Below are 5,755 nucleotides of genomic sequence, written 5' to 3'. Positions count from 1 at the left end.
AACCGGAAACGCACTATCTGTGCATGCAGGGGCAGAGGCAGCTACTAGGCCCCCTCCCTATTCCCCTGATTGGAAGGGAGGTACGGCGGCCTACGAGACCTGCGAGAGGGACTTGCAATACCCAGACCCCCCCTACCAACCTTCCCTGTAGGGGCCGAGGGCTGGGAAAGTAACCTACTCGGCGACCTCTTCTGGAAAGGAAGGGCCAATTGAGAGCCCAGACTCTAGGCCACAGGATTCGCTTCCCCAAGCATATCTGGTCAACCTGGCATCAGGGGCTAACAGGCCCTTGGAATGGTATCCATGAGAAGCTAAGGATCTTTAAGAGCTCCGCAAGGCGGTGGCAGAAGATGGCCCAAACTCTCCCTGGGCCCAGACCCTATTACAAGACATTGCTTATCACCCGGGTGTCCCTAAGGACTGGATGGATGTGGCCAAAGCCGTTCTTACTAGTACTCAGTTTATTAAATGGTGTGCTTTCTTTAAGGAGGAATGCAGAGTGCAAGTGGAGAGTCACCGTCAGGCTCAACCAGCGATACCTATTACCTATGCTATGCTAGCAGGGACGGGGGAAGTGTACTCCACCGGCGTCCAACAGGCCACAATACCTGGCCTGTACCATGACCAGGTGAGGCAGGCTGGACTTGCCGCATGGTACAAACTAGATGATGGGCCTACTGAGTCCCCCATAGCAGGAGTGAGACAAAAACCGGGTGAGCCTCTACTTGATTTAGTAGACCGAGTCCAACAGAGTGTTCACCGCAAGCTGCCGACATGGAACCTCCGAGATCAGTTTGTAAAGCTGCTGGTCTGGGAAGGGATGAGTGCAGACCACTGCCTGGCCTGCGCAGGATTGAGAGAGAGTTCCCTGGGCAGATGGGTGGTAGCCTCACAGTATGTGGGAACGCAACAGCACCAGTCCCAATCCCTAGCTTTAGCTTTACAGGCTCAGTCATCTACAATGTCTGAGGCTATTACTCAGGCTCTGGCAGCCCAGGGCCAAGCAACCCCAAGACCATCGGGGAGAGGGACTTGTTTTAAATGCGGGCAGGAGAGGCACTTTAAGAGGGATTGTTTACAACAGTCCCCTGCCAACTGGACCATGGGCAAACCACCCCCTATACCCTGCCCGAGGGGCAGGGAGGGATACAAGTTTGATTTAGATGGGAAGTCTTTAAACTTGGGGAGGGTCATCCTCTAGCCCCTTTAACTAAAGGAGGAACCCCCTCTGCTGTGACGCCCAGGCAGCCTCATGGCAGAGAAGCCCAGGTTCATTGGACCATACCCCTGGTGGACAGACTCAGCCTTAAAATGAGTATTCTCGTAGGCGGAAAGAGGTTTCACTGCTTAATTGACACTGGGGCAGATCGACCATACTCAGGGAGGAGGAAATGCCCTTGGATTGGAAGCTTGCACCTGGGCCCCCGATATTGGGGGTAGGGGGTAACTCCCACTACAAAGAGACTTATGCCCTTATGACAAGGAGTAGCACAGATGGAGAACAGGGAAAGACACGCCCTTTAGTGGCAAAGAACCTCACTGCCAATTTACTAGGGCAAGATATGCCGACAAATGGATGCCGTGGCCACTACAGACTATCGAGCATCCTATGATGATATCCTGGATGGGGAAGAAGCATGAAGGCTTAAACAGGATCTAGAAGGAGTTAAGGAAAAGGATTTTTTTAACTTTCATAATTACAGAGAAGAACATAGGGGACACACGCGGGCGCACCCCCAATCCTAAAGGCCACTGCCCCCAGAGTACCTCCCATTAGGTGGAAGCTGGGAAGCCCAGTCTGGGTGGAGCAGTGGCCATTGACCAAACCTAAACTTGAAGCCCTCCACCTTCTGGTGGAGGAACAGATAAACCTCGGGCATATTAGCCCTTCTGTAAGTCCTTGGAATACACCAGTATTTATTATTCAAAAAGCCTCCAGGGCTTGGCCTATGCTCCAAGACCTATGTAAAGTAAATGAAAGGCTGGAGCAAGTAGGAGCGCCCCTAAGAGGCTTGCCGTGGACTCCTGCTAGACCTGCAGAATATACCTTGGTTGTGATTGATATTAAAGATTTTTTTTCTATCCCTCTGCATCCATATGAGTGCCAGAAGTTTGCTTTCTCTATACCATCTCTCAATTTTTCCCAGCCTGATCTGAGGTTTGAATGGACGGTGCTGCCACAGGGTATGGCCAATAGCCCGGCCTTCTGCCAACAATACTTGGCCACATGTTTAGGGCCTGTGCTGGGTTCAGATACCTCCCTTGCCTTTGCCTACATGGATGACATAATTCTGGGGCACAAAGACCCAAGCTGCCTGGAGGGCTTTCTGGCCCAGGTTCTCACCATATTAAAAAAGGGGGGCTTTACCATAGCCCTTAAAAAAATTCGAAAGGTAGCTCCTATTAAGGTGCTCGGGACCCACCTTGCCTTGACTCATGCCAGCCCCCTTAAGCCTTTGCTGGATATTCCAGCCTCTCTGACCTTAACCCAACTTCAGAGTCTTTTAGGAGAAATCAATTGGCTGTAGCCATGGGTTTCTGTCCCTACAATTACAATATAAGGAAATGCTGGCCATAATTATGGCCCTTCAGTACATTCAAAAACCCTTTATTTTGTATTCTGATAGCCAATAAAACAAAAAAGGGGGAGATAGCCCCCATATACAGTTACAGATAGCTTTGTTTACCATTAACGTTTTAAATTTTTCAAAAGGGGCAACTGAATCCAGATTTCAGAAGCACTGGGGACAACTAAACCCTAAGCCCCAAGTGAAAGTCAGGTGGAAGGACCACCTGACACTACAATGGAGAGGACCTGACCCCTTAGTTACTATGGGCAGGGGATTTGGATGCGTTTTCTCCATAGGGGAGACTGCTCCCATTTGGATCCCTGCCAGGAACCTTAAGTTTTTACCCATTTCCCCCATACAGGAGGATGCCCAAGAATAAGCTAACCAACAAGGAAAGAAAAATGGCCATGGCCGAGGCTTGTGTTTTAAAGACAAAAGCCAGAAAGATAATTACTAACCATCCCCAAGGGCAACCAGCCCTTGAGAAGCTCTTGTGTTCTCTAACAATTGCAGTTGGCAATACTCCAGCTGTTGACTGTCCTGACTCTCCCAATCCTGTGAATGGCTCTACGGATTCTGCTTCAACCTCAACGGGTGACCTGGGCAGTGATCAACGCTGGCAATGCAGGAATCGTCAGTAGCACCACAAGAGAAGCTGTCCCTTCGACCTGGTGGCTTGACCTTCATTTTGATCACCACCCTATGGACTGTTTAATATTTTTGTAGGAGTTAATTATTTTAATGTTACCTGCTTTAATTGTTCTTTTATTAATTGCTTATATAGCAGCATTGAATCCATACTTATTGTTAAACAACCTCCTTTTGTTACGCTTTGAGCTTAGATCTTGTGCAACCCCACAGGCAAATAGCTGCATTAGAACAATCCCCACCTCTGGACTCTAAAGTGGCAAAGACTGCTATCCCATCCTTCACTAAGGTTAAAAAACCAGAAGTGACATTTCCTGGCCTGGTAATGGTTTTGCTGATGGTTTTTTCTATGCCTTCCTTGCATTATACATGCACTGCAAAACTTATGAGCTTAGCCAGGCAGTTATCAAGCTCCAAATGAATGAATTTCCCCCCGAGAGGAATCGCAGTCAGAGACGGGTAAATGGGGGTGTCAATCTGACCAACCTAAGACAGGGCCTTCAGCCTTGCTCTGAAGAAGTTCCCGATGACGGGTAAGGCAGACAAGGCGATCCACCCAACCTAAGACAGGCAGGTTCGCTTCTTTAAACAAAGACGGGGGGAGATGATGTTGGGAGCCATTGGGAGCTTACAGTAAAGCTCAAAGGTCATCTTGACCCCTGTGCTAGCTTAAAGGCACGTATGAGGAACTGGCTTACTTAAAAGACACCAGGTGCCCAGGAATTAATTGAACTGCTTTGGACATTTCTAACTGTGGTGGGACTGATGTTTATTACTGTGCTAGGTGGGGATGTGAGGTAACTGGGACAGGCTCTTGGATCCTGCACAAGTGCCCTCCCTATCCTTGTCTGGCGAATCTCGCCCCCCAGACTTGCCTGGAACCCCCTGTGTAGCCAATGTTATCCTTACCAATGTAATCCTGTTAAAACGACTTTTACAGAGGAGGGAAAAGGATAACTGGGAGGTGGGTCTGCCATTAAAACAATAAAAAAGGGGGAATCAGTGGAGCACATGGGCAGCAAAGATGGCCCTGGGAGGGGGTTGATCTTCTGATCAGTGCCTAACCAGCCAGTGAAGGCTCAGGTGCATGATAGGGTGTGAGCTTGACAGTGATTGGTTCTTCTTCCTCCCTTGCCATGCCACCGGCCCTTTTTGTCTGTTAATAAAGGAGTTTTCTACCTGCTGGATTTGGCTACCCGCTGTGTCTGATTGTCTCCCGGGCTGAGGGAGGCTGGGGAATGGGCGAGCACTGCACTTACCTTTCCTAGGCCCCATCCATCTTTCGTGGGACGGACAAAGACCCAACAATATCTGTTGAATTAGATTGTATCTGCAGTCATTTTGATTGTGCAACTACAGGACTCTGGTTGATACTTGCCTTAAAATAGTGTTCTAGCACAACATTGGTGTTACTTTCATACCAAATGGGCAGAACAAGACGAAAAGCACAATAAAAATGGCAAGTTCAGGTATCTCAATTCCCACTCATGTTAATCAAGTGACAGAATTGTTAATGAATAATCCAGAGGAGTTCCATAAAAACCTGTTCAAACACTACTGGTAAACATGGTGAATGAAATGATTGAAAACTTGCAAATGACTCAGTGTGATCATGATAGGGAGCGAGAGGAAGCAAATCAAAATTAATACAGGAATCTTGTAAGCATTAGGGAGCTACTTAAAGATTAATGCAGGAATTGCATAAGCAGGATGAGAAGAGTCAAAGAGAAAGACAGAAAATGTGTGAGCAGGCTGAGAACAGCCATAGAAAATTAATAGAATTGCGTGAACCTGACTATACTAATCAAAGAGTAATACAGGAACTATGAGAGCATGATGAGAATAGACAAAGATCAATAGAGGCATTCATGGAATCCATAAACAGACAGCTGAAAGAAGTCTGGGAGATCACCAATGGAATGCTGAATGGAGCCCAACAGAAAAAAATGGGTGTCCAGGGAAACCATAACCAATCAACTAAGTGATTTGAGAAACTGAACACCAAATTAAGGAAGTAAAGAAGTTCATACAAGATCTAAAACAAAGTTCCAACAAAGAAGTTGAAGCCATCAAAGCCGACCAATTAGAAGGAAAAGAAATAAAAAACAAAGTAGAAAGTCTTGACAGTAGGTTAGACCATGCAGAAGATTGAATCTCAGGGATTGAAGACAGCCTAGATATTACAGAGAAAGAACATACAACCATCCAAATCAAGTCCAAAAAATATGATAGATCTATTCAACATTTGGAAGACACCATCAGAAGGCCTAATCTGAGGATAATGGGTGTAGAGGAGCACCTGGAGACAGAAGTTAATGGTCTAGAAAATTTATTTAACAGAATTCTAGCAGAGAATTTCCCAAACATGCAAAAAGATAGGACTATTCAGATACAAGAAGCTTATGGAACCCCAAATAGACCAAACCAAAACAGGACATCCCACTGTCACATTATAATCTGCACATGATCAATTCAGACCAAGGAATGGAGCCTTAACTCAAGGAAAAAAGAATAATCACCCTTAAAGAGAAACCAAT

The sequence above is a fragment of the Dipodomys merriami genome, unplaced genomic scaffold (genome assembly GCF_024711535.1).
Source record: "Dipodomys merriami isolate MVZ:Mamm:240054 unplaced genomic scaffold, mDipMer1.0.p SCAF_234, whole genome shotgun sequence".
NCBI classification, from domain to species: Eukaryota; Metazoa; Chordata; class Mammalia; order Rodentia; family Heteromyidae; genus Dipodomys; species Dipodomys merriami.
Note: the sequence above shows the minus strand (reverse complement) of the source record.